This window comes from Crotalus tigris, unplaced genomic scaffold (assembly GCF_016545835.1).
Source record: "Crotalus tigris isolate CLP2741 ecotype Arizona unplaced genomic scaffold, ASM1654583v1 scf7180000017560.2302168, whole genome shotgun sequence".
NCBI lineage: Eukaryota > Metazoa > Chordata > Lepidosauria > Squamata > Viperidae > Crotalus > Crotalus tigris.
The window spans coordinates 1,247,094-1,275,000 of record NW_024096474.1 but is presented as its reverse complement, the minus strand read 5'-3'; the positions used below and the strand labels follow the sequence as shown (position 1 = coordinate 1,275,000).

Sequence of the window (27,907 nt, the reverse complement as noted above, 5' to 3'; positions counted from 1 at the left end):
ATAGAACAGTTATTGATGTTTCTTTCTCCAGTTTTAAAATCATGTTCATCTTCTCCCAATAAATCATTTATTTATTGCAAAAAAGTCCTCAGTATATATTCAGCATATAGGTTACACAAATAAGATGAAACTACACAACCTTTCCTTTGTCAATCTGAAACTAATCTGTTTCCCCATATTCTGTCCTCATTATGGCTTCCTATCCTGTATACATAGATTTTGCACGAGGAGAATAAGATGTTCTGGGATTCCCATTTTCCTAAGGACCATCCATTATTTTTCATAGTTGTCACAATAAAAAGCTTAGTCCATGAAACATTTAGCAATTTCTTTTTTTTTATTCCTTAGTTTTATCTGAAGTGCATCAGCAGTTCCCTGGCTTTACTAAAATCAGCTTCAACATCTGTCATATCCCTTTCCCAAAAAAGCTCTAATCCGCATTGGATGATCCTGAGCATTATTTTGCTAATATGTGAAAAATAAGATTATTACGTGATAGTTTACACAAGCTGTTAAATTTCTTTTCTTTGAAATTAGTATGTAGACTGACCTTTTTAAATCTGTTGACCAATGTATTGTTCTCTAGATTTGATGGCATAGTTTAATTAAAACATTTACTGATTCTTCTTTTGTTACTTGCCACAATTCTGTAGATATTCCATCAATTCTGTAGATATAACCTTCCAATTCGATAATGCCTGGAATGTGGAAATGAAATCATCTTCTAATACTAGAGATTCCTTTAAATAGGGAACATGTAAGGCAGACATGTCAAACACAAGGCCCGGGGGCCGGATGCGGCCTGCGAAGTGGTTTCATCTGGCCTGCAAAGCCATCCTGGAAGCAGTGAGGAAACGGCCCCTGCTGCCTTGGCCCTGGCCCAGGCTGGCCGGGAGCCAATATACAATTTTGTGGTGGCCATCTATGCTGAAACACATTCAGTCTTAGCTCCACAAGGCCGTCTGGAAACAGTGAGGAACCAGCTCCTGCTGTGTCGGCCCCACCCCCTGGGTGCATGCTCGGGAGGTGTCACCCTTCGTGAGGAATGAAGAAATGCACCATCGCCTGGAAGTGGCCAGCAAATGGCCCTTGCCTATTTCACATATCTGGCTTGATGGGCTCTGGGGGAGGGATTTTGGCAGGCAGCGGGGTGTTCTCCTCACAGCATCGAGAGACTGAGCTGTGTGGCGCAAATCCAAAAACAAATGCAAGGCTGCCCAGCTCCAAGCCTGCCTGGTTTCAGCAGGCAGTGGGGTGCTCTCCTCACAGCGTCAAGAGCTAAGCCAGGTAGCACAAATCTGATAAGAAATGCAATGCTGCCTAGCCCCCAGCTGCCCAGTTTCAGCAGATAGCAAGGTGCAAGGCTGGCAAGCTTCACACCACCCAGCTCAACTTCTCAGCGCTGTGAGGACAGCGCTCCGCTGCCTGCCAAAACTGGACAGGCTGGGGGCTGGGAGGCATTGCGCAGGTAACATTGACTGTCACGCTGCTCATGGCATCCCCTCCTCCAGAGTCTACCAAGCCAGATATGTGAAGTAGGTGAGGGCCATGTGCTGGCCACTTCCAGGTGATGATGCATTTCTTCATTCCCTGCGAAGGGTGACACCTCCCCAGCTGCGTTTCTTGCCTGTTTTTCTCCCTCCCTCATCTCAAATATTTTCCCACCACTCTGTACTTAGGAAGGAAGGAAGGAAGGAAGGAAGGAAGGAAGGAAGGAAGGAAGGAAAGAAAGAAGGAAAAAAGGAGAGGGAGGGTCTGAGGGAAGTCCTGCCTTAGTCCTGCCCTCCTGCCCTTTCACCATCCCCTTGCCCCCTCCTTGCCTATCCTGGGGGTCTCCTCCCATGGAGAGGGAATGGGCCTCCCTCTGACTTTGCCCTCATACCCATCATAAGAACCTGGGTAAGGAGAGCAAGCACAGCAGCAGCAGCCTTGAGGAGGAGGTAAGTGCAGCTGGGTGCCCCCTTGGGGAAGTGGGGCTGGGCTTGGTGCCACAGGTGCCCGAGGGCCAGGCTGGGCATTTGACCTCAGCTTTCCAGGACTCCCGGCAACCTGCACCACCATCCTGCATGGCCTGAGAGGAACAGTGAGGCTCCTCCAGTGGACCATGCCTTGGCACTTGCCCTGGTCCCACCCCCTTCTTCCAGAGACCCTCAGATCTGTCCCACTCCTGCCCAGGTGCCCACAGGCACCCTTGATGCGAATGATGTAGATCTGGCCATGCCCACCCAGTAGGCCACACCCTGGCCACACACCCCAGCCCCCTGAGGGCAACCGCAATGCTGATGCGACCCTTAATGAAATTGAGTTTGACACCCCTGATTTAAGGCATTTGGATGCTATCCTGGCTATACATAAATTCTGTATATTCCTTCCATCTCTGTTGGATTTTTTTAAAAAAATCTTTTTTTTTCTTTGTCCATTGGTGTCCTTTGGGATGCCTTTCTGAGGTTAGAATCTCCTTCTGAATTCAGAAATATTTTGGAAAACTTTCCTTGTTTTTCCATGGCTGTTTCCTTAATGATTTTACAGATGTCATTGTAATATTATTCTTTATTTCTTCTAACAGCTCTCTGAAACTTTTATGTTAAATTCTTTTCTGAAAAGTTGTAAAAACTATTACTAATTAATTTTCAATATTGCATAATGCACAATCTGTTCTTCATACAGTTCTAACACTAGATAAAGAGAATCAAATTTAAAAAATGAATAAAAAAATACATTCATTCATTCATTCATTCACCAAGGACAATAATCCAAAGCCACATATTCGTGTATGGCAAAAACATGAATTTTTAGGGTTATCAGCAGCTATTGATTTGTGGGAATCTGGAGTGAAGTGCAATTTAACTGAAGAATCTGTACCAACTGACCTAGGCAATTTGTTGGTTTGCCTTTTGCAAAATTTAAATTATAATTATAATTTCTAACCTTATAAATAATCATTATTCAATTCTTAACTTTTTTAAAAAAAAGGTGTCCTATCTAATTGTTCTCAGAAATCTGTTATGAGCACACACTCTGTTGTATTTAGAATGTTATCTGCATACAACCTGAAAACTGTTTGGGAATCCACAATCTTATAATCAATCCTTATATCTCCAGCCCTAAATGAATTGTGCGTTCTTAGCCTCTTATTATTCATTTTCTGTTTTAAAGGAAGCCACAAATGATTCTTAAAAGCTGTATTTTGAATTATTTACATGGGAACTATAAGAAAAAAGCATGAAAAGAGCTGGGAGAAAAAGCTATTCTGCTAAACCTCATAATAAAACTATTGATTATTCTACTTGGTTAAAAAGGCTGCCTTTTGTTCATGGATACTGCCCCTTCAATGTCTAAGCTATTTAAAATAAAATAAAATGATGCACTATGAACAGCATTTATCTTGAGTCATATTATTCCTTCCCCTATGTACTTTAATGATGTTTTGCTTTTTCTACTATATATCTTTAAATCATTAGAGAGCTTCCTAAAATGCAAACAATTGTGTTTTGTTGCTTTTTCTCCTGCTTGTTATTGCAAGATGCTTCATAATAGCATGAGACGGAATGGTCCCAGTGCAATGCTCCTGGTGTGCAGCTAAACTGGCTTTTCATTCTAACTTCCAATGCCTCTTCTCTTGGGTGCCATAAAATATAAGAGCATAAGATCTTAATGGAATCAAGCTTTCCATTTTTCTGGAAAGCTCATGTTATATGTGATGAGGTGCCAGAAGAGATGCCTAGAGGAATATTGGAGGAAAGTGAAGAGTGAATCTGACCAAGCATCAGTAAGAGCCCATATTAAGAATTAACAGTGGTAACAGTGTAAAAAATAGTTATTTGTTCGCTCTTATAAGTATAGATAGCTATCCAGCAGCCCTTTATAAAATGACTCATTCCTTGCTGGGGAGGAATAAGGATCATCCTTATGGCCACTATGAGAACATTTTAGCATAAAATGGATAAAGTTGTTCAGAATCATTAGACTCTAAATGTTAAAGTGCAAGAAGCTACCTATGGTGGGTTTGCACCTGTAACACCCAAGGAAGTGGATAGAGTTCTTGGGATTGTTGATCTACTCACTTATTTACAAGAAACATATCCCTCCTGGCTGGGGAAGGCCACCCAAGAGGTGACATATGGTCGGATCCATATGTCGGTATCTGTTTTATCAAGAAAGAGGATGATATCCCTTCCTTGAACGAGGAGGTGATATATGACCTTCTCAAAAAGCCTTTCCTTTTCATCTAGTCTCAAGCTTTCATATTTTAGGGAAAGATTTTGAAAAGGTGGCTATCTTCAGAAGGTCCTGAAGGAAACAGATTATTTAGACCCCTTTAGTCAGATTTTAGATCAGATCATAATACTGACACAAAATTGATCATGCTTGCTGATTACCTTTGGCAGGATTGGGACAGAGCTAATGCAGCTATCAATGCTGCCTTTGATCTTGCAATAACTATCAATACCATCAACCTGAGTATCTTTATGGATCATATATACAGGGATTAGGAGGGGGAGGCATGGCATTGTGGTGATATTTTCTGTTTCTCTGTGGTCAGATCCAGTCAGTATTGGAAAAGAGAGATCGAATCAGAGTTCCCTGATGTGTAGGGCATTTTTGAGCCTAACGGTTTTGCCCTCCTGTTTAGCATCTACATGGTGCTATTGAGGTCATCTATTGGCTGGGGGTCAGGTATTATTAATTATTATTAATAGTTGGAGTACCTAGTTGTACATCTGAACCCTAGGCTAACTAGGTGATGCTATCAAGATCTTATCTTGGTATCTGGAGACTCTGCAGATTTGGGTAGAAAAGAACATATTTGGACTCATTCTTGGCATAGCTGATTGGTTGTGAGTATTTGAACTACCCAGGCCTGGAAAGGTTTCACCTTTAGTCCTGAATGGAGTCTCACTTCTCATTTTATTTATTTTATTTGTTTGTTTGGTAAAATTATAGAGCTTCCCATCTCACATACATGACTCTGAATGGTTTACAAAGGTAAAAAACGCAGACACTATAACAAAATAACCAAAAGATATCACAAACATTAATAAACAATAAAAACCGTTACAATGGGTAGGACAGTACACTCAATTTCCCTAGCAATACAAACACTTTGCAGGCTCTATACCTATGTTCCTAGATTTCCTGATGACATGGCAAAGTCATATTTTTAGACCCTGGAAATGGCCAGCAAGACAGTGACCTCAGGGAAAATGATATTCCAAAGAATGGGTGCCACAGCATAAAAAAGCTTTCCTCCTGGGTCCCATCAGATGGCATTCCTTTGTGGATGGGACCTGTAACATACCCTACTTCCCAGACCTGAAGAGATGTGTAAATGTGATTGGGAAGAGGCAGTGCCTTAAATAACTCAACCACAAGCCATTTGGGACTGGTACAGAATTCCTGTGAATTTCAGGATTCACGGTTCTTGCTCAAGGATCAGGTGTCCAAGAAAACTTTCTCATAGCTTCATCTAATGCTCCAGGAGGCTCTTAGGATACTTTGGTCACCCTTTGTTTCAACTATTGCAATGTGCTCCCTGAAGACAGCTTGGAAGCTGAAACTAGTCCAGAACACAGCAGCTTTGATAGTTACAGACCAGCCACAATATGCCCATGTAACCAGCTGCACTGTATACCAGTAGATTTCTGGGTGCAATAGTGAAGTGCTGCTATTTTTAGGACCTGATTATTTGGGGTATTCTGTTTTCGAAGTAAAGGCATTGAGACGAGGCAGGAATAACAACAGTCTTCTCTTTATTCACTCTCCAACAGAACCACAAACAAAATGGCGTGGATTCCTTTTATACCCCTTTGCAGGGACAGTGTCAGCCAATCAATACAACGTATTTCTCCCGCCTTTCACATGCGCAATAGGCTGGAGACAGCCTGTCTGGTCCCGGGCATTCACGTGGTCTGCCCAGGCTCTCTGCAGCTTCCTGCACCTGCTAAGTCACTCAGCAGGCCCAGGACATAACATGGGGATTGGGACAATATATTCTGGACCCATCAATTAAACACCGACCCCTGCTAGGACCTAGGAAGTGGACCTTCTTAGTGCAATGCCTGCTATCTGGAATGATGTCCCTTCAGAGTTTTGTACAGTCCTCAGTGTGACCCTGTTCAAATCAGCCCTGAAAACCTAGCTGTCTCCACAGGCTGTAGATTAGAATGAGTGGTAAACCTAGTACAGTTAGTTTATTTTTTCTGGACATTTGTTTTTGTAACTTTTGTATAATATTGTCATGACTGAGATGGGTAGCCTATAAATTTAATAATCAATAAATATTGTGTGGACTTAATTTGTCTCCATAATCGATAAAGAAAGAAGCTTTGTAGTTTCAATTTATGTACATTCTGCTTTCAATAATCACACCCAAGGCATAGGACTTTGGGGGTCAAACTGCAGACAGTGCTAAATGTGCCTCTGCATTTAATAAGCTGATTTTAAAAAATGGAAAGAGCATCAGCTGGGGAAACAGTAATTAATGGGTTGCAACAAGCATAAACAAAGCATTAACTGTTTCCTCCACTGCCTACTGGGAGTAGCTACCTTCTGAAACAAATACAGTGAAACTCCTCCAGCATGATTGTTGGGGTCCCAGTGATACCCTAGATCAGAAACATTCCCTTAGACTTCCCGATGGCTGGCTGGGGAATTCTGGGAATTGACGTCTACAAGTCTTAAAATTGTCACGCGGCTCTAGATTAATCCTACTTGCCTTTCTTAAAACCTGCAGGCAAATGAAAAAGCAAATCTACTTTTACATGCTGCTTTGCTCAGAAAAACTGCTAAGAAGGCAATGTTTGGGTAAAGGACAAATATCTAAGTATAACTATCTAAAACAAACCTTAATGTGAATTGCTACTTTTTCCCCCTTTTATTATCTGAAACATAACTGGGTACAGGTAATTCATTTTTTTATCAATATTACAATGAATTTCAACCTTGGCATCCCTAGCCACACCCAGTCCCTTTGAAATGATCCCTTCTAGGATTAAGAATTTGAAGCTTGGTAGTCTCCACTGACATGTAGGAGAGTTGTTTTCCTAAACATCTTAGATATGTGTAGAGCAGATGTGAAGAGATGTTCCTGGGGAGCAAATACCTTACTTCCCCAAATTGCTACACTATAGAAAAGCATTTCTTCCCTGCATAGCTCTAATTAGGTTGGCTTTATTTTTTCAAATATAGCTGCAGGCTACATATTAAACCTGACACATAGTGGGATGGAAGTGGCTGGATGACACATCAACTGTCTTGAAAACACAATAAACATCTGTTTGAACCACAGTTACCATGCTTACGTCACATTGTTTTTCATCTTTCCTAAGATAATTTTATTGTACTGATTGCTTTGTCAGGAATCTCTATGCCTTGCACCCTTCTAGCAAGTTTTGTAATTTAAAAACTCTTCATTTCTTGCAGGATTGTAGTGGCAAGTATCATGTAATTCACAAAATGCAGCAGAAGCTAGCTTGATTTCTATAGAGAAGGTGTTCACTATATGAGCATGCTGATTGGACTTTATGGAGGCTGCAGTCCAATATATTCCAAGGATTGGGACCAGGGAAGACTGATGTATGTGTTCATAGAACTTACTAAATCATAGTTCGTTTAAACATTGAATAACCCACAATTGCCAAGATTTATACATCTTATTAAGCCAGAAAATATCAAACCTCCTAATGGTTTAGCATATTGGGAGACCCTAATAATAACAGGGCACGACTATTTAGTTTGCTTAAGAAGCAAAGTATGTTTGGATTACTATGAAATCAAGTCTTTATTTCAGATATGGGCAATGATATTCTTGACACTGACCAAAAACTTGCACAGAAAACCTTTTATCTTTTAAACCAGCACTCTCAAATTGTTTTCCCAAAGTCATGGGCTAAGCATGTGGCTTCTTTTATGCAGAGTTCAGACATTCATATAGCCTGAACTGGTGAATATTTTCACTCTCAAGAAAATTCCACAGCAAGTTCTTCTATCGGATCTCAGCTTTTATGTACAAATATTCTTGTTCCAAACAGATTCTGATGGGTGAAATGTCAAAATAGTCCATAACTCACTGAACCTGAACTGGCAGGTTGTGGTGGGCTTCTTTGGGAAAGAGATGGGAGGCAGCGAGCACAGACAGGAGCAAAAGCCTTGCCCATTGGATGAAAGGTAAGTCAGAGCATCCCCAGGTTGCTGGAGCAACCAAATGATTCACCTCCAACTTCTGTTACTGAGCTGTGAGAACAAACAAGTAATTTTGCAGTTCAGCCAAGGAAAGAAAGGAAAGATTTTGCCTTCTCTCCATTCTGATTCTATTTCAGTTCAAGAAGAGGATCCAGAGCTAAGGATCCAGCCAAACAGCTGGTTTAACTTGTTGTCCTCCAGTCTGTGAGGCCAAAGTGTATAAGGTCCAATTTGCTCCGTCTAAATAACCGGACTCTAATCCTTATCAGAAATTTGCACCATGAATGGTTCTGCCCTAGTATAGTTTTAGTCTTTCAGGGCAGGAGAAGGTGCACTGATAGGTGGATTACCCTCCAGTGTGAATATCATCCACCAGCTTCTCTTACTAGCTTCGCTAGAGCCTGAGATGGTCTCTGTAAAGCAGGAGAGACTCTCCCTTCCTACTTTATTGAATCACCTGCAACATCTGATCCAGTGGAGTGCACTCTCAGTTCACCTTAGCCCAGTGTTTCCCAAACTTGACAATTTTAAGGCATGTGGACTTCAACTCCCAGAATTCCACATGGGAAACACTGCCTTAGCCCACTGCAAATACTTTAGGCCGGTCTGGTTAGTGGTTAAGGCACCAGGCTAGAGACCAAGAGATTGTGAGTTCTAGTCCCACTTTAGGCATGAAAGTTGGCTGGGTGACTTTGAGCCAGTCTTTCTCTCTCAGCCCACTGAAGGACGATGTGTTAGGCATGATTGTTGCCTTGTGTTAGTTTTAAAAATGATAAAAAGGGGGATTAAAAACAAACCAACAAATAATTCAGTCAATGTCCCATTCAAGATAAGGACAGTCCTGCAGTTTTGCTTTTTTTTAAAAAAAAAAAAAAAAACCCTTTGCTCTGTACAAAAAGAAAAGGAAATGGATTGTACCCTTCCATCCATTTTCCCCCAGTGTGGATGCTTCTAGCTGTTAGCAAATATATATATATCTTCATTATAATGAAATGAAGCTGCCTGGCTACAAAGCTGTCATTCTTGCTATATTAAAAATCCAATTGAAAGCTGTGAAGGTAGCATGATATACCACCAAGTTTGTAACTACGCACCTTTTCCATCATTTCTATGCATAGTTATAGACTGCAATGGGCAGTCCCTGCTGAATGAGGTGATAAATTCTAAATAAAATTAATATTATTTTAGGCTGAAGGACAAGAATTCACTTTAAGCATATTTCTACACTGCCACTATTTACATTGCATAATTGAAATAGTTATTTCTATGCAAAAGGGGTTGGTGGGAGGGAGAGAAGTTTTAAAAACCTAAGCAGCAGCCTGGTTTTTTGTGCACCTATTGTCAATGTTACCCTTGCTCAATCAAACCAGCATCCTTCTTAAAGGGGAAGGAACAAAGAGTCCACAAGCTCTGCAGAGCTCCAACACTGGTAGCTCACATTGCAGTTAATCCATAAATAAGGGTGGTTCAGCTTCCAAACTTAACTTTAGTGATGGGTTGCAGAACTGCTTTGGAATTGGTGCAAAATTTCTGTGCTCTGTATGTAACCCAAAGATTTGCAATGAACTTGGGTGTGAACAGAGAATGTTATTTTGAAGCTGTGTAGCTAAATTGCAACATGCAGAGAACCAAATCCTCCAAGGATGGCAGGTAAATTAAGGTACAAATTTTGGGAAGACATAGCAAATTCATACCAGACCTGCAGATTCTGGATCATAGTTTACTAACCCAGCCCTAAAGGTCAGACAATGGGAAAAGGAGAAAAATTGAAAGGAAGCAAACTAGTTTAAGGGGAGAAAAGAAAAATCTTAATTTTAGATGTGATGGGTGAGATGAAAAAGAGGAGAAGAAAGGAAAACTGGAGCCAGCAGGTGGAGACATCCTCTGTGGTCCCAAATTTGTGAGCAAGAGATGAAGAGGAGAAAGCATAAGGCTTTTGTGCAAAGGATACCAGAGTAAGAATGACAGTTGAATTAATATGGTAGCTGAAAGAGTTAGGGGTGAAGACAAGCTGACAAGCATGCTGGAGATCTTGGGGGGGGGGGTTAAAGATGCTAGAATGAGAGGGGACAGACAGATTGAAAACCTGATCCAAGAATGTGAGATGTTGGCAGAGACAATTATACTGAATGCATTTTTTTTCAAGTTGAGAGATGGAGAGATGAAACTTCAGCAGTATATACTGCATCTTTTAAAGTGCTTCATAGTTTAATATTGCAGAATGTTATTACTGTCCCTGTCTGCTCTTATTCATATACTGTATGTTGTTTCATAGAACATAGAATAATAGAGTTGGAAGGCACCTCAGAAGTTTTCCAGTCCAACTCCGAGCTTGAGCAGGAGAACCTGCTCAACCATTCAGACAAATGGTTGTCCAGTCTCTTTTTGAAAGCCTTCAGTGATGGGGCACTCAAAACTTCTGAAGGCAAAGCTATTCCATTGGTTGATTGCTCTCACCATTAAGAAATTGCTCATTAGTTCTAGGTTGATTCTCTCCTTGGTTAGTTTCTAATCATTGTTTCTTGTCTTGCCTTTTGGTGCTTTGGAAAATAAGTTGATCCCCTCATCTTTGTAGGAGCCGCTCAAATATTGGAAAACTGCTTTCATGTTCCCCCAGTCCTTATTTTCATTAAACTAGACATACCCAATTCCAAGGCAAAAATGGTAAAAAAGGGAAATTGTTCTTCTTATAGGATGGCCCAGTAGGGAAAAAGTCCCTTCTCAGAGTACTCTACTGAAGGAAATGAGAATAATCAATGAGAACAATCTCTGTTTAGAGGTGAAGAAGAAACACTTGGAATGTAATGGATGGAGTAGTGCAGGAAAAATAAGTTCTCCAACTTAGGATAAGGTTCTGTATTGCTTTTGTGTTATAGCTGAAGCTATAGGCTTCACTCAGAAGCTTTATTTAAGAACAGTCTTGATATTTTAAAATTTATTAAAACTTCAAGTCATGCTATCTCGTTGAAAATTTTCAGATTGTGGGGTTACTTATAGACACCGCTGTTTCATAGATATTGGATATAATGTATTGGGAAATGTTTCAGCACTGTACTTATGATTATGATTTGTACAAAAACCACATTTCCTTGTAATACTAAGTGAGCTTTTTACTGCAGAAAAATTCTTGGAAGATTGTTCCATTTTCTTTTAGCCTCACCAAGTTTTTTTTCTCTTCACTCTAATAGCCTTTCTGTTCCTGCTGTAAATTGATTATGTTCTTATAGATGTGGTGATGACACCTGGCTTAAATGGCTTTAAAAGGGATAAGATAAATGCACGGAAGATAGGTTTTGATAGCTAAGTGAAATCTCTGTCCATGGAGTCTACAGTATATCTTTATAATCTGACCTGCTGCAGTGCAAGTAATGGGATAGAATTGTGTCTTCATTGTGTTGCCTGTGGATCTTTTAGAAGCATGTGGTTGCCTACTCTTGGAAACTAGACATTAGGCTAGATCAGTAATAGTGAACCTATGACACAAATGTCAAAGGTGATATGCCATGACATTTTGGGTGACACGCTAGTGTTCATCAACATTCAACCACTATTCTCCCTGTTTCAGTTATCAAAGAACTTGATACAAATACAAATATAAGAAATATGCAACCTGGCAACACCCAAAGTTTAAAATGATTCTCACCATCCATATCAACTCATGATCTACCATATTCAGAATTGTGATTGGTAGTGATATGAGAGCAATGTGCAAAATGTGATTGAAATTGGATGGGGTCTTCCAATTGCTGCACAGGATGATTGTGCAGTGAAGCTCATTTTCAAGGTACAAGTGCAGAGGATATTTGCAGCTGCAATACTCTTTAAAATGGGTGCTTTGTCAGTGTTTATATGAAATCAGCTTTTGCATTTGTGTGAACAAGATGTGTGTTGAAATATAAATGAATATGTAAAGAATTGTGACATCCCAGTCTAGTCAAGTTAGGCATTTTCTGAATTTTTGATATTCTGAGCCCAAAATTTAGCCATCACTGAATTAGATGGCTAAATTTTGGGCTCAGAATCCACCATCACCATTTACATTTTGCATGTTTACAACTGTTCACCTAATATTACTGATGGACCATGTTAGACAGGATGTTTTCTAGTTATATGGAAGGATAGAAGGGGACGGGCTACATTTAGACTGGAATTGTTGATAGGTTCCATGCTTTTCAGTGTATCCATATTGCCTCTAGCAAAAATTGATGGCTGAAATAAATAAAAATTCAGCCAGAAGCTGCCAATTGCTGGTGCAACTGATGCTTTTCAGAACAAAATTAGCAGAAGACAGTTGGTTGCCCTTTGGAGTTTATTCTACAAAAGTAGAGAATTGAATGTTGGTGAGGCAAGAAAGGCTGTTCATAATTATCTAGGTGAGGATGTGTACAACATACATATTTAAAAGTGTTCTTTTATCCGCCTGTATAATTTCGGCTTTAACTTGAAATGGAAAATGAAATTCTATAAATACTATTTATAGTATGTTTTTCTGTCTGTCATATGAAGTCATTAACAGGAGAACATAACATAAGAGAGACTTTAGCTACTTTATTTTTAGAAATGTCTTAAGCTTTTACAAAGGTTTAAGGCCTCCAGTTTGCTTTTCTCCCAACCCTCTCAAGTAAACCTAAAAAGTTCAACGTTTCCCACTTTGGGAAAGTTCTGAATACATAAGGGGTAAATGACACTCATGCAGTCTTCTACCTGAGAAAGGTTTTAATAAGAAATCCATTTAATATGTTATAGTGAAAGAAATAGATATAAAAAGGACCTTAGAGTATACAGTAAATAGGGAAAAGGAAAGGCAGCAATCATGCTTTTAGAAGTCCACATAAAATTAGGACAGATCAATATAAGGTAGCCACATTAGTTACTGTCATGGATTCAGTCTGAAAGAGCACAACACTGAGAAGGAGAACCATGTTTCTCGTAAGGGTCTTTGAGGGCTTGCTTTGGAAGAAAGGGGGACCCTGAACAATGGGAAGGCATCTCTGTGTTGTAGTAACAACATAGATCTGGTCGGGATGCTTCTATTCTTTGGTTTATATAGGATTGGGGAGGGGTTGTTTGGGGACAGGGAGATCAATTTGGGTCTGATATGATTAGGTTTGGCCCTGGTCATGATTAAAAGACAGAGGAAAAGACCATGCAGTCTCCATTTTCTTAGATTTATTTTCTCCACTATATTAAATGAAGAGCATACTGGGTCTCAGACAATACACAGAATCATCTCAAAGAGGATGGCTAGTCAACAAATCGGAAAATGGCCTAGGCCCTAGTGGCTGAACTTGCCTTCCCTAAATTTTAATATAAAAATTAATATTTTTAAATGGTTCAAGAGATGACATGTGAGATCTTTAATGGGAAGCAGAATATGAGTTCAGGTCTATTTTGGCTTCTCAGCATATGGCCAGTTCAGCAAATGTTGGGGATATTGTTGAGCCTTATCAATATATAAAGTCAGAATCAAAAACTCTTGTTTTCAGAAATCCAGGAAAAAAATGTGAAATGCTTGAAATAATCTATTTTATTTTTTCACATTCTGGCTTCTGAAAACAGATTATGTGTTTTCACTTGTTTTACATTGGAGATTCCATGCACATGTGTGGTCTACCTATGGGTACATTTGAATGAGTGTGAGAAATGAAATGTATATGGTACAGCTGGGTTTACTTTATTTCAGTAAATACAAAGTGCTCTGGATTAGAACCTTCATGCATGGTGAAGAATAGTGTTTATATTTCCTTCTTCAAAATGAGATGAAGCCATGCTGCCAATGTTCAGCCAGTACACTCACAAGGAGGTATATAAAAGGGAGTGCCCTATCTCATCCTCGGATTGTGGATTACCAGCACTCATTTGCTCTAGTTTCTTCTTAACTGGTATGAACAAAAATTCAGAAGCACAGAAACAGGAGGCTGCTGGCTTAAGAATGCCTGGTTGTGTTGACTTGGAATGTTAGGGGAAGGATGGAAAGCAGACAGATTGTTTCTGCCTTCAGTACTATTAATCCTGTGCATTTGCCAGTACTAAATCCACTGCAAATAATAAAATATAATCCTGCCTTGCATTAAATCCTGAGCCACCCATTAAAAACTGTGTGCATAGTGAAACAAACACATGATTAAATAAGGCATATAGCAGTATTTCTATAAAACGCCCCTCTAAATAACGTTATGGAAAAGGCCCATTCGGAGCTGATTAACCTCAGTTCGGGAAGATCATTTATATCAAATCATTATGTTCAGTTGATTAAAAATGAATTAATTCCTACAGAAAAGCTTTTCCAACCACTGCCTCTCCTCATAAATCTAACATGAAGTTGAAGGGGAAGGGGGAACTTTAGAAAACAAAACCTAAATATGGAATTCTTAACTAGTTGCAAACCAAAATGTGTGGGCGTTAGATGGGAAAATATGTGCAAATATTTACTTATTCGGCACACATCTAAGCCTTGATGAGAAAGGAGCAAGAAGTTCCTCCTAAGTATTACCTCCGGGGAATATATATCTTCTACTCTCTCACTGTGACCACTAGGAATTCCTAAATTTCAAGACTTGTGACATCTAAGAGCCAAACCAGATGTGACTTTTGCATCTTTGTGTGTGTGTGTATTTGTGTGTGTACCTTTTTAATATTGCCGTGTGTATGTGTCCTTTTTGCTACAAAAGTTGCATATAGTTCAAGGGAAAAGACACCCACCCACACCCATCTGCCGAATTTAGCTATGGTTCAGCATTACCTCACCTCATCCCTATGTTAGGGCCAAGCAGAGATTATCTGCAGCAATAAAAGGGAAGATAAATTAGGAAATGATTCAGCTCTCAGCAACCCTACTATGTCTTTTAATTCCTTAAAAAACCATTCCTCATAACTATAAATGCTATATAAGAGACTACAACATAGAGTAATGGGAAAAATCATTGCCCTCTCTTACCTACTTTGATTATTCATTGTTCTGAATTTAATTAGCAAATGGGGCCAAGGAAATCAAATCTCTGAACAATCCTCCTCCATGCAACTCAGTGGGCTATGTTGGGCAAGCTATAACAAAGTGGTTATGGACTAAAAGAGAACAATCCATCAACATTGTCCTGACTAGCTTGGAGGACAGGTTGGATGTAAGAATCAGGAGAATGTTAGGAGTTCTGGAAACCAGTGTTTTCTATTTTATTCAGTTTTGTTTTTCTGAGTGAAGTATATGATTCTGGATGGTAAAGTGTCCCCCTGATTAATGTAGAATGAATGTAATTAAATTGCATTTAGTTACTCTGAGAGGTTTCCCCTTTTCAGTGTGGCATTTTGCAGTCTTGTACCCACTTTACACCAGAGGCTTTTTAATGCAAGAAAGAAGAAAAACAAGGCTCATAAAACTGATTTTTGAACCATGCAACAGCCAGCAGCTTGAGCTGCTGTATGATAGGATTTTTGCCAAAGGGTTGACATCTCTGGGGAACTGTGAGACAAAAACATTGGACAAGGACTGAAATTAGAAATATCCTCAAGTCTCAAATTGGGCTGCAGGCAGATTCTATCCAGTAACTCTACAGGTTTACAGAGACACGTAATGGCAGACATTCTGCTGATATCATGAAGCCTATTTAAACTGCTCACCAGAAAATTTCACCCCAAAAATTAAAAAAAAGTTGTTTTCTAATTTGATATCTGTATATAACAAAATCATTTATGGGGGAGAACACTAAAGTCTTTTTTTTTTGCCAGGTCAACAAAGACATTTCTTTCCTATACAGTTAAAACAAACAAGTAAACGTAAACTTCTCATATTCAATTGTATGGCACCAGATTAATAATGCTGTAGACTATTATGATAGCAAAGTCTACCAGCCTTTTGTTAACTTGTAGAGGTTTTATGAGGATCACATTTTCTCATTTTTATATTTGAGTAATGTTTAGCCTATTATATTTGTATCAAAATTCATTTTATTTCCCTTTTTTCTTTCTTTCTTTCTTTCTCTCTTAAGCTCTCATGCGTATGAACTTTACACACCAACTTACCAGCATTAAATTTTGATCCAGATATCTCTAGCAGACTTTTTAGAGTTCAAATATTATTGAGCAATTTGAAAACATCTTGAGGAGAATTTCTAATGCTTAGTCAAATGTATTTTAAATTTTTCCCTTCAAAAATTCATTGAATATTGCAACAAAAGTTTCATTTTCCTTATTGAGTTTTGGATGGCCAACTTTCACAATTATTTTCTAGCAAAATTTTGCAATGTTTTCAGCATTTTGAAATCATACCTTGCCTTTCTTTGTTACTGTCAGCCAGAATATATGCCTCTCTCCCACTTTTTGTAGAATTATAACCTTTTAATATTTAGTCAGAAGTACAATTCTTTCAGTTCCATGAACTTTGCTCCTAAATAGGTTTAGCCTATTACTCTTATAATAGGAAAAAAATGCCCATTCCTGAAATCAAGGCCAAGTATACATGGCCTTTGAGTAGCAGGCTGGGGCTGTATTTAATTAATTAAATGGGACAGAGTATGACATCAGCTTGTTAGGGTAACCTGGTTGAGTTGATATCATAGAGACCAAGTCTGGAAAGAGTACATCTTAAGTAGAACAGAAGAAAGTAGTCTGCCTCCGTATTTGTAGATTTAATTATTTTTTCCAACATAACCAAGACGTTTGGGTAACAATAACAGCAACAGAGTTGGAATAGACCTTGGAGGTCATCTAGTCCAACCCGCTGTTCTCTCAGGAGACCTATACTATTTCTGATAAATGTCCAATCTCTTCTTAAAAGCCCCCAGTGATGGGGCGCATATAACACCTGAAGGCAAGCTGTTCCACTAGTTAATTGTTCTCTCTGTTAGGAATTTTCTCTTTAGTTCTAGGTTGCTTTTCTTCTTGGTTAGTTTCCATCCATTGTTTCTTGTTCTGCCTACAGGTGCTTTGATAAATAAGTTGGCCCCCCTCTTCTTTGTGGCAGCCCTTCTAGTATTGGAAGACTGCTATAATGTCACCACTGGTTTTTCTTTTCAGTAGACTAGGTATGGCCAATTCCTGCCATTATTCTTTGTATATTTTGGCTTCTAGGCTCCCAATCGTTTTTCTTGCACTTCTCTGAACTCTTTCCAAAGTCTAAACATCTTTTTTGTATTGAGGTGACCAAAACTGGATGTAGTATTCTAAGGGTGATCTTACTCTTAAAGCCTAACTCTTAAAACTGACAAAGTTAAATCAACTTCTTAAAACCTAACAAAGTTAATATTAGCAACACAGCAGGCTATGCATTAACCAGGACATATATTTTTTCTATGGGGAAATTATGCCAGCCAATAGGAAAACTAACTTTCTCATTAACTTATAGGACTAGGTATTATTTTTCTGTATAGTGTACCTGCTATTAGAGAGAAGCAAAGATACATCCCATCTGTTACACTACAGCTTAATCTTGTCACCAGAACCAGATCATCCCTGCAATGTAGTAAGGGGAATTGATGATGGACAAAATACTTATTTAAGAAAATATCTGGATGCTCAAAAGTTGGGGTCTTATTTAGAACGGGATGTTCTGAGAACATTCAAACCTCACTGTGTCTTGAGTGTAGGGCTACTAGATTTGGGCTGCAAGAAATCTAGAAAGTGCTGACTTACCCCCAGTTTTCAAAGAGGTGAGAGCTGGGCAGCACAAAGAAACAACACCCAATGACTTATTAGCCAGCCACCAATCCCCCAGTCTATGTATATCTAAAAAGCCACACACAACAGGTACCATATAAATACCTCACACAGAATAGCGCAAAGCATACAGAGAAGACTCGGAAGACAAAAACCTCTGGTCCTGGTGACCAACCCAGATTGAATCTAGAAAGTAAGCATGAAAACTAACACTTTGCAATCATCTAACGACTCTCCAGATTTTTGTAGCCCAGATTACTTTACTGTCAATTTTTTTTTAAAAAAAATAGCTTGGCTAATAAATAAGTTAACTCACTTTATAAATGAAGAGATTCACTTCCTGTTATGGGTAGCTTATCTGACAGTATGATCAGTGGGGAAATTTACTCATTATTACCTCAGAAATGGTTAAAGGTGAAAGAAAATATTTGGACACAAAATGATCTTCATTAAATATTAGCATTCCAAAAACATTTATTCAGTAAAAAAAAAATCAAATAAGCAAATGATGCTTGTAAGAAAAGAAAGTGTCAGTTCATGCTCTAACTACCAAATGGTGAAATTACCAAGAGTCTTGATTATATTACTGTTCTCCGAAGAAGCAGAAAAACACCAATAACCTCAAAATGCATCAAAATGTGTATCAAAAGTTTCCAGCTACAAAATTATCAGAGGTCATAGTAGTTCAAGGAGTTGAATCAATCACTTCTATGAACAATATACAGCAGCTGAATAGAAGCTGGACAACAGAAGTCAGAAATAAAAATAACCACAGAAAAATTGCACAATGTTGTATGTTACTATTGAGAGCAGATACTTTATTCTGTCACATATCTCTCCTTTCATGCTTGAATGAAGATTTTAATCAGTTTCCCAGAAGAAGAAACTTGATAAAAGGTATTTATGGAGAGAGCACAATAACCTCAACATATTTCAAATCGCCACATTTAGGATTGAATCCTACATTTAGGCCCTTTCTCATATGAGTTTCATGGGGCATGGATCAGGTAAGGAACTGGCCATTTTGGATGGGCAGCATTTAGGGAACTCTCCTTCCTGAGTATATATTCTTATTCTATGGGTATTTCAAAAACAGGGCAAATCGATACTGTGAGCATTTGGCAGTTTGGTTAAGTAAATTATGTCTTTAATATACTAGCATTTCATTGAAGATTTTTATTATTTATATATGCTTTTCATGATCTCCCACCCTACCTTCTTGTCTACCTCATTCAAAGTCCATTAGCATTAGAAGAAGCTTTAAATATTGCAAGATTATTTATTATTTGAGGTAGTCTGGACTACCTCAAAAGAGAACTAGGAAAGGTCCGATCTAATATGCTTTCTCCAACCCCATCCCTCCTTTGGACTCAGATCTCTCTTCCTCATGTCTTCCAATGATATTCTTATAGTCCATTACATCCTCTTTGAGGAACCATACCTTTCCTATCTCTGTTTTCTGTTTGAAGGCATTGCAGTCACCTGAATTCTTTCCAGGAATGAATGATAAAAGTTAATAGGTGAATATACTGCAACATACTGCTTTAATATTGGTACCACTAAGGATGATATATGGCTGTTTTGCTCTTAGACAAGGAATGAGGTGAAAGCAACATCATGGAGCACAGCCAGAAAAGGGATATTGTCCTAGCATGCTTATGCTGTAGTTCGATCAAGCAGAGACAGGCCCTTGTAAGTAAACCTTAAGGGTAAGCCTCACGTTGTGGGGATTATTATTGGATAAATATGAGAACAAGTTCCTCATCCACCGACCAATAGATATATTTAGCATTTTAGAAAACATTCATTCCACTGTCATGATAGTCCATCTCCACAACACAGAAAGATTTAGTTAGTCACAAAATACCCAAGTCTTGAGAAAGCAAACAAGATAGAAATTAAAAGATAATACCTGGATAAAAACTCTAAGTAAACCTAAGCCTCAAATCTGCATTTTAATATCTTCTTCAGAATCACATTCTAGTTCTTTTCCCTGGCTCAGAAAATGTCATCATACCAGGTACACTTTTCTTTCTATCTTGAAGAATCCTCTCTGATTAACTCTCTCAGAGGAGTATCAGTTCTGGTCTACAAACATCCAGATGGTCACTAGATGGCAGCCAAGAGATACCAAAAACATGTGCTGCCACTAAGTGGTAATCTAGATTTTTGTGGCCCCTATTCACTCAGACACATTCTCATCAGTCCGGAACCAATCCAGGCAATACAGAAAACAAACATTTTATGTCACTCAAAATCCTATTTAAATAAAAACAGAAACCAAAACAAAGACAGACATAAGCAGTGGTGGGATTCAGTCAGTTCGCACCAGTTCGGCAGAGCCGGTAGCTAATTTTTTGTTGCCCAGGCCCAGAATGGACTTCTGCAAGCAGCATCCACACAGAGAACCAGTTGTTCACATATTTGAATCCCACCACTGGACATAAGTAAGGAATTTTATATATACAAGAGATTCCTATGATCACAGTGGTTCCTATATTGCTTGCCTCATGACTACAGAATTGGGCATTCATACTCGAAGATGTCTCTCCGTTACAGGTATACAGTAACTGGTTTATTATAAATGTTCTCTCTTAAGAAACATTGGGAACTGTAGGAAAGCTACAGTGGTTGGAAAAGTTTCAGTTCTCTTACCAGGCTTCCAATCTTTGAATTTCTATTTTCATTTTTTTTTTCCTTGGGGAGATGGGCAGATGCTGTGATGTAAGTTTAGACAGTAGCTTAGTATAAGACATTTAGTTGAATAGAGGTTTTTCCCAGACTTTGGAAGGGAATTCTACTTTCTCTTTTCTACTTTTCCAGTTATAGTTCTGAATAGGTCAATCATTCCATACATACTCTCTTCTTGGCTAATGAAACCACTCAAATATGCAGGAATCTTTGATCTCCTGCCATGAATAGTATCAACTTATGATGGGCAATATTTCTATTCAATATTCTGAATCTACATATGGGATTTTTTTGTTTTTCTATCTGGATATTTGGTGTGTGTTGCATCAATGTTACAGTTGTCATTCAGTAACTTCCTTTGCAACATATTTCAGTAGCAGCTGTTAACTTCCCAAATCTGGAATCATTAACAGCCATGACCATCAGCACAGCTGCTATTTTATAGCAAGAATCTCTCTTTTTCTCTTCTTCATATTCATCCCAAACAAAGGATAAACTCAGGCTTGTGGTGGCCTTGGAAAAACCTGATGTTCACTCAGCTGGGACTGAACTTCTACTCCATTCACCTATCTCCAAATTTGTCAGATTCAGTTTAGGGTACTGGAGACAGGTAGTAAGATGTGAAGAATGACTATGGCAAAGAGGAGATATATGGCACTGAGCTATATGGCACTCCATTAGTTACACCAGAAAAAAAACTTCACATCTTTGATACTGCCATGGTGGATTGGGGCCTTCCCTCAGTTAAACTAACTGCTTTTCCTTTCTCAGGCTTTCACATTCCCATGGGTAAAAATGCAGCTAATAGCATTTGCTTCCCTTGCAAGATCATTGTAAGGTTTCATCCTTCAGTGTTTACAAATTCTATTGGGACCTGAATGCGAAGCAATTATCTTATTAGAGGAGTATTTTGGGCTTGTAAGAAATGTGATATCAAATAGGATTGGCTTTTACAAGAGCTAGGATGCTGTCCTCCAGGAACAAAGGCATCCAGTTCACTCCTCCGCCTTCTTTCTGACATGCAGCCTGCAATCAAGAAAAGAACCATTGATTTCAGGGGATGTGTATAAATATAATACAACAACAATAGGAAAAACCTGGCTGTCCACTGTATGAAAAAGACAGAATGACTCTAGAATTACCAAAGCTTAGGGAAAGACTATAAGTTTTTGCCATTTTTATATTCTTCCTTCCATAAAGCTTCCAGAGAAGCAAAACATTCTCAAGGAGAGGCAAGTTATGTTCTGCCAGACTTAAGGAGCTTCTAGTTCATCAAACTAGACACTTCCATCTCAATTCTGACTCTGTCTTGATTAGGCCTATTTGGTCCCTAGAATGAAGAAAACCGCAGTATCTCAAAGTTGTCAAGATCCACTTTGCTTCTTCAATAGAAATCTTTTCTGCACAGAAATCTGCTACAAGACCAAGAAAGAGGCTGTGTGGATGCAGCACCTAGGTACGAGTTATGAATTGATTGGCCAGTTTGTGCAGGCAGTGTTCACATTTTTTTCTATATATTTGTTGAGGAGAGCTAGGCACTCCCTCAGTCTAGTCACACCCAGGCAGCTCACAAATATATGATAAAAATATAATAACAATAACAATAATAGTCTTGCAGTGGGGCAGCTCTAATAAATTCTAAATAAATCCAAAACTAATATGATAGAAAATATGATACAATATTTAGTAATAAAATTTTTATAGCCACTCATTTCACCCAAGGCAACTCTGGTTGAGATTCTGGACAGCACACAACAATACAATAAAACTAATCCAGCCTCAGTAACTCTGTACTCAATCCACAAAGGCCTTCCAAGCCAGCACTTTTAGCATAAATTTAATCAAAGTCTGCCAAGGCAACAGCAGTTGGGGTGGTCGCAGCCCCTGAGTTTGCAGCAGCTAGTAGAGGCCTTGCAACAACTTGGGGTGATGCAGAGGCCAGGAGACCAGCAACCAGTGGGAGGACAGCCACAGCAAGGGGGTTGGTCACCACTCCCAAATGTACAGCAACTGCTGAGGGGCCCGCAAATGATGGGGATCCAACAACATCCCCATCTGAGGCTGCAGGGGGCCTATAGCAAGCAGGGATGCCACAGCTCCCTGCTGACCAGCAGCAGGGGGGACAGTAACAGCCCCCACACAGGCAGCAACCATTGGGAGACCTACAGCAACTTGGGATGCCACAGCTACCGGTATTACAGCAACAGCAGAGGGGATGGAAACAGCCCCCAAATGTGCAACCACTGAGAATGTGGCAGCTGCCAGGGTGGAGCTGGCAACAACTGGGGGTGCAACAGCCACAGTGGGAGGGGCAGCAGCAATTGATTGCTTTCAGAGCAACCTTCGATGGGGACCCAGAGAAGCTTATTTTTTTCCTCAACCAAGTGCGCTCTCATTTGAACTGCTGTGCCTATCTCTACCTGGACCCAGCCACTACGGTTGACGTGATTGCATCCAGCTTAGAGAGAGAGGCATCCAAATGGCTGAATAATTTATATAACGAGCAAGCCCCAAATTGGAGGACTCCCATCTCTTCCTCTTAGGACTGAGAGAAGGTTTGAGGACCCCTCCATTGCCTTCAAAGCAGAAGAACAAATCCATAAGATAAAGCAAGTACGTACTGGAGTACGTACAAGAGTTTCGCAAGATAGCCGGTTGGATAGAGAGGTGGCCTGAGCAGTCCCTAGTCCATCACTTCAAAGAAGGATCAGACAACAACCTCTCTCAGGCCTGTATCTATCGAGCAGTATCTGATCAGCTGCAAGAATGGTACCAGACAGCAGTTAGGCTAGACATTCAGCTTGTCCGCTATAAGAAGCCTCCCTCACCTGAAGCCGAATTGAGGCCAGAGCAACCCAAATGGCAACCTCCCCTGAAAACCTCCAACTGCTATGACTGCTGAAGGTCCCAGGCCACCTGCAGGCCCGCCGATCAAGTGCTTCTGATGCAAACAGCAGGGACATTGAGCAGCAAATTGCCCAATCCCCTACCCACAATAGCAGAGCAGACTGGGACCAGCAGCAAGAAAGAAACCTTCCCAGTAGCCAACAAGAGAGAAATCCAACTGGATCACACAGGAACCTGTTGCCCAAGTCACATCCCCCACGGAGAGAATGTCGGGACTCAGGATGGACCTGCCCCCACTCTATCCTCTTTTGATAGTGACGACGAAGGGGAGAACGACCTGATAGTGAGTCGACATATCCCATCTTTCCCACTACCTGCCAAACTCATAATCCCTAAGTTAGGAGCACAAGTAGTTTTAAAAGTGTTAGTCGATTCTGAATGCTCCCGGTGCGTTATCAGCTTGCCATTTGCCATGAAAATGGGCATACGAGCAAAACTGCTCTCCAAGCCTGTGAGGTTTGAGCAAACCGATAGCTCCCTAATGGGAGGGACTTTAGTCACGCAATTAACTGAGCCCCTACACTTAGAAATAAGTGAGCACTGGGAGTTCATTCGCTTTCTGATGGCTCCAAAAATGACTGAGGCTGTGATCCTAGGATTAGCCTGGATGGACAAATGGAAGCCATTTATCTGATGGGAGAAGGGAATGAGAACTGTGAGACTACCTATAGGACCCAAGTCCACCACTGATTCAACAGACATGACAGGAAACTTTAGCCCATCCAATGAGCGAGCGCACATGGCAGCCTCACCACAACCAGGTGAGCCACTCATCCCCAGTGAGTACCAGGACCTGACGGAGGCATTTAGCGAGAAAGAATGTGATGCCCTGCCCCCCCCCACCAACTCAATGATTGTTCCATTGAATTGTAGCTGGGAGCCAAATTCCCATGACTGAGAATGTATGGTATGTCCCCCCTTGAAATGGAAGAAATGCAATGATACATGGATAAAAAACCTAGAGAGGGGATTCATTGAATGGGTCAAGTCTGCTGTGAAAGCCCCTGTGTTGTTTAAAGAAAAAAAAGATGGATCTCTTCATCTCTGCATTGATTATAAATCTCTGAATGCAGTGAGTGTGGAAAATAAATACCCCCTCTCCGTCCTGAAGGACTTACTAACCCACCTGGCTAAGGGAGTGTCTTCACTAAATTAGACCTGAGAGAGGCATATTACTGGGTGAGGATAAAGGAGGAAGATGAGTGGAAGACTGCCTTCAACTGTCCCATGGAAAGCTATCAGTTCAAAGTCATGCCATTTGGGCTACAGGGGGCCCCAGCTGTATTCATGCAGTTGATTAATGAGGTCCTACATGATCATTTATACAAAGGTGTTCTTGTGTATCTTGATGGCATCCTATATATAGCACAAATATGACTGATCATATAAAGACGGTGAGAGAAGTGTTAAAGAAACTATGGAATGCCAAGCTTTATGTCAAAATGTCAAAATGTGAATTTCACCAGACCTGATTAGATTATCTTGGCTATAGAATTTCCAATGAAGGCATTGAAATGGACCCAGCCAAAGTGAAAGCTGTAATTGAATGGCAGCCCCCAAGGACTCGCAAACAGCTCCAGAGCTTCCTAGGTTTTCCCAACTTCTACGTCAATTCATCCCCTCCTTTGCCAAGATTGCCCTACCCCTTACAGCACTACTCAAACAGGCAAAGGAGGAGGGAAGCCGCAATTGGGCCAATCACCAGCATGGACTATGAGCTGTCAAACCGCTTTTGAGAATTTAAAAAGACTATTTGCTATTGAACCGGTCCTAAAGCACTCCTGCCCATGGGAGCCCTTTGTAATCCAAGACGACACCAGCGACATGGCCGTCAAAGCTGTACTACTGCAAAAGAACCAAAGCAGGACTCTGCAACCCTGCGCCTACACCTCGAAAAAAATAGTGAGAGTGAGAGGAGGTGGGCAATATGGGAAAAGGAGGCTTTTGCAATATGCTGGGCTTTATTAAACTGGAGGCACTATCTAGAAGGGAGCAAGGTGCCTTTTGGAGTATGGACAAATCACAAAAATCTAGAAGCACTGAAAACTCTCTGCAAATTGTCCTCGAAACAGGTGCGGTGGGCACAGTACTTTAACCATTTTAATTTCATTCTAAAGTACATACCAGGTGGGAAAAACGTCCTAGCTGATGCTCTATCCAGACTCCCCCAGTAGAAAAGCCAGCACGAAGAGATTAATGAGGCAATTATCTCCAATCCACAAACTGCTGCTCAGCTCATGCCTCGCAGGCCCCCTAATCCTGATGACCCTGGGGCAAAGAAAATAAAACAAGAGCTCCTCACTGATCAATGGTTCAAGGACAATCAAACCTCCCTAACATGCAGGGATGGTTTGGCTTACAAGGGAGGGAAATTGTATTTGCTAGAAATCCTCTGTCTTAACACTCTCAGACACAACCATGATGTAAAACAGGCTGGACACTTTGGGTATTTAAAAACCCTACACCTCATCTGCCAGCTGTGGTTAAAACAGGATGTGGAAAATTATGACAGGAGTTGTACTGTATGTGCCACCATGAAAAGAATTCCAGGGAAACCCCCTGGGTTACTGCAGCTGGTGGCAGACCTTTCTCAACCATGGGAAGAAATTGCTATGGACTTTATAGTATACCTACCTGAAAGTAGAGGAAATACAATTATCTGGACTGTAATAGACCTGTTTTCAAAGCAGGCTCACTTCATTGCTTGCAAAGGACCCCTGTCTGCCCAACGACTGACTAAACTGTTCTTGAAACATATCTACCAGCTGCATGGCACACCTAAACAAATAATTTTGGACAGGGGGGTGCAGTTCACAGCAAAGTTTTAGAGGAGCTTTCTTAAATTAATTGGATTATCTCAAGGTCTATCATCTGCTTTTCATCCATCTACTAATGGGCCCACGGAATCTGCTAACAAGATGGTGGAGCAATATCTCAGATGTTATGTTTCATACCAACAAACCAACTGGACCAACCTCCTCCCCTTTGCAGAGGTGGCTTACAATAACTCTGTTCACAGCAGCACCAGCTTCATGCCTTTCAGAGTAGCCACAGGAAAAGAGTTCAGCCCAATACCTGAATACTCCCAGGTGTCCTCTGCTTCTCAGACACTTGATCAATGGGTGAAGAAGTTTGGAGAGCCACGAAAACTGCTTTAAAAAAGAATCCCAAGACCTATAAAAAGCAGGCAGATAAAAAGAGGGCTCCTCAAAGAACATCCCAAGTTGGGGAAAAAGTTTATCTGTTGACTAAATATTTACACCTCAAATTACCCAGTAAGAAATTAGGATCGAAATTCTTGGGGCCTTTCCCCATTGTAAAGATCATTAATCTGGTCACAGTAGAATTAAAACTCCCTAGGCTTTTAGGGAGGGTTCACCCTGTCTTCCATTGCAGCTTGTTGAAACCTTTTCAGCGTTCCACTTTAAGACCTCCCTCTAAGAAGGCACCTGGACCCCTCGTGATAGCGGGTCAGATTCACTATGAAGTAAAGTGTATTCTTGACTCTAGAATTTTTAAAGGGAAATTGCAGTACCTAGTACAATGGAAGGGATACTCACTGTCTGAAGCCACTTGGGTGAAATCTAGCGATGTGAAAGCCGACAGACTCATCAAAAGGTTCTATAGGAAACACCCAAACAAACCAAGGGACAGTCCCTAACATATGCTTTTGTTTACATTACAGGATCTGTCTTTTTTGTAGGGGGGGCTGGATGTCAACGCTGCTAACATTGGATGTTTCTGCTTTGACAACATATGGGGATGCAACCATTTTCCTTCTTATGTTTTACTCTTAGAATTAGAGTTAGAATTAGATGACACTGGGGGGAGGAGGAGGAATGTACATGGGAGTTTAGTTAGACATAACAATACTGTAACCAGTGTGAGAATCAAGGTTTTTGAAATAAGAGATGATATGAATTGGCGGGCTGGAGAACTGGAGGGAGAGTCTGCATTTCAAACTAATTGGACAATGTGATTTATGACAGTAAATTAGAAGAGGGAATTGTGCTTTGATACTATGTGCTCAGGGGAGGGGAACTCAGATTTTGGCTTTGGCTATGTACGTGCCAATGCTATGCTCCTCGAATAAAGATTCTTTAAGGTAAACAATGCCTCAAAGTTCTTTGAAGAGTTTTATCCATCGGAACCATGACACTGGTAGCTCAGGTAGTCAATTTTATCTTTGTGAAATTCGCACTTTGAAAGCTTGGCATATAGCTTGGCAGCACAGAGTTTGTTTAGGACTGCTCTGACCAGCTTTACGTGTTTGGCTTTCATCTCAGTGTAGATTAAGATGTCATCCAGGTACACCAAAACCCATTTATATAGGTGCTCATGCAGCACTTTGTTTATCAGTTGCATGAACACTGCAGGGGCCCCTTGTAATCCAAAAGGCAGCACTTTAAACTGGAAGCAACCTAGGGGGCAGTTAAAAGCAGTTTTCCATTCATCTCCTTCTCTAATTCTGACCTGGTAA

The 27,907-nt window shown here is 40.2% G+C and overlaps 1 protein-coding gene across 3 annotated transcripts in view; it reads left to right on the top strand.

Moving 5' to 3' along the window:
* The window catches only part of TNR (tenascin R), a 578,617-nt gene that overhangs the window by 287,118 nt on the left and 263,592 nt on the right, over positions 1-27,907 (top strand). Inside the window, exon 2 of one of the 3 annotated variants that reach the window (XM_039348604.1) lies at positions 8,031-8,166. The exons of the other annotated variants lie outside the window; for them this stretch is intronic. The gene's annotated coding sequence lies outside the window, so the exon portion shown is untranslated. The remainder of the gene's footprint in view (positions 1-8,030; positions 8,167-27,907) is intronic. 3 annotated transcript variants of the gene reach the window in all.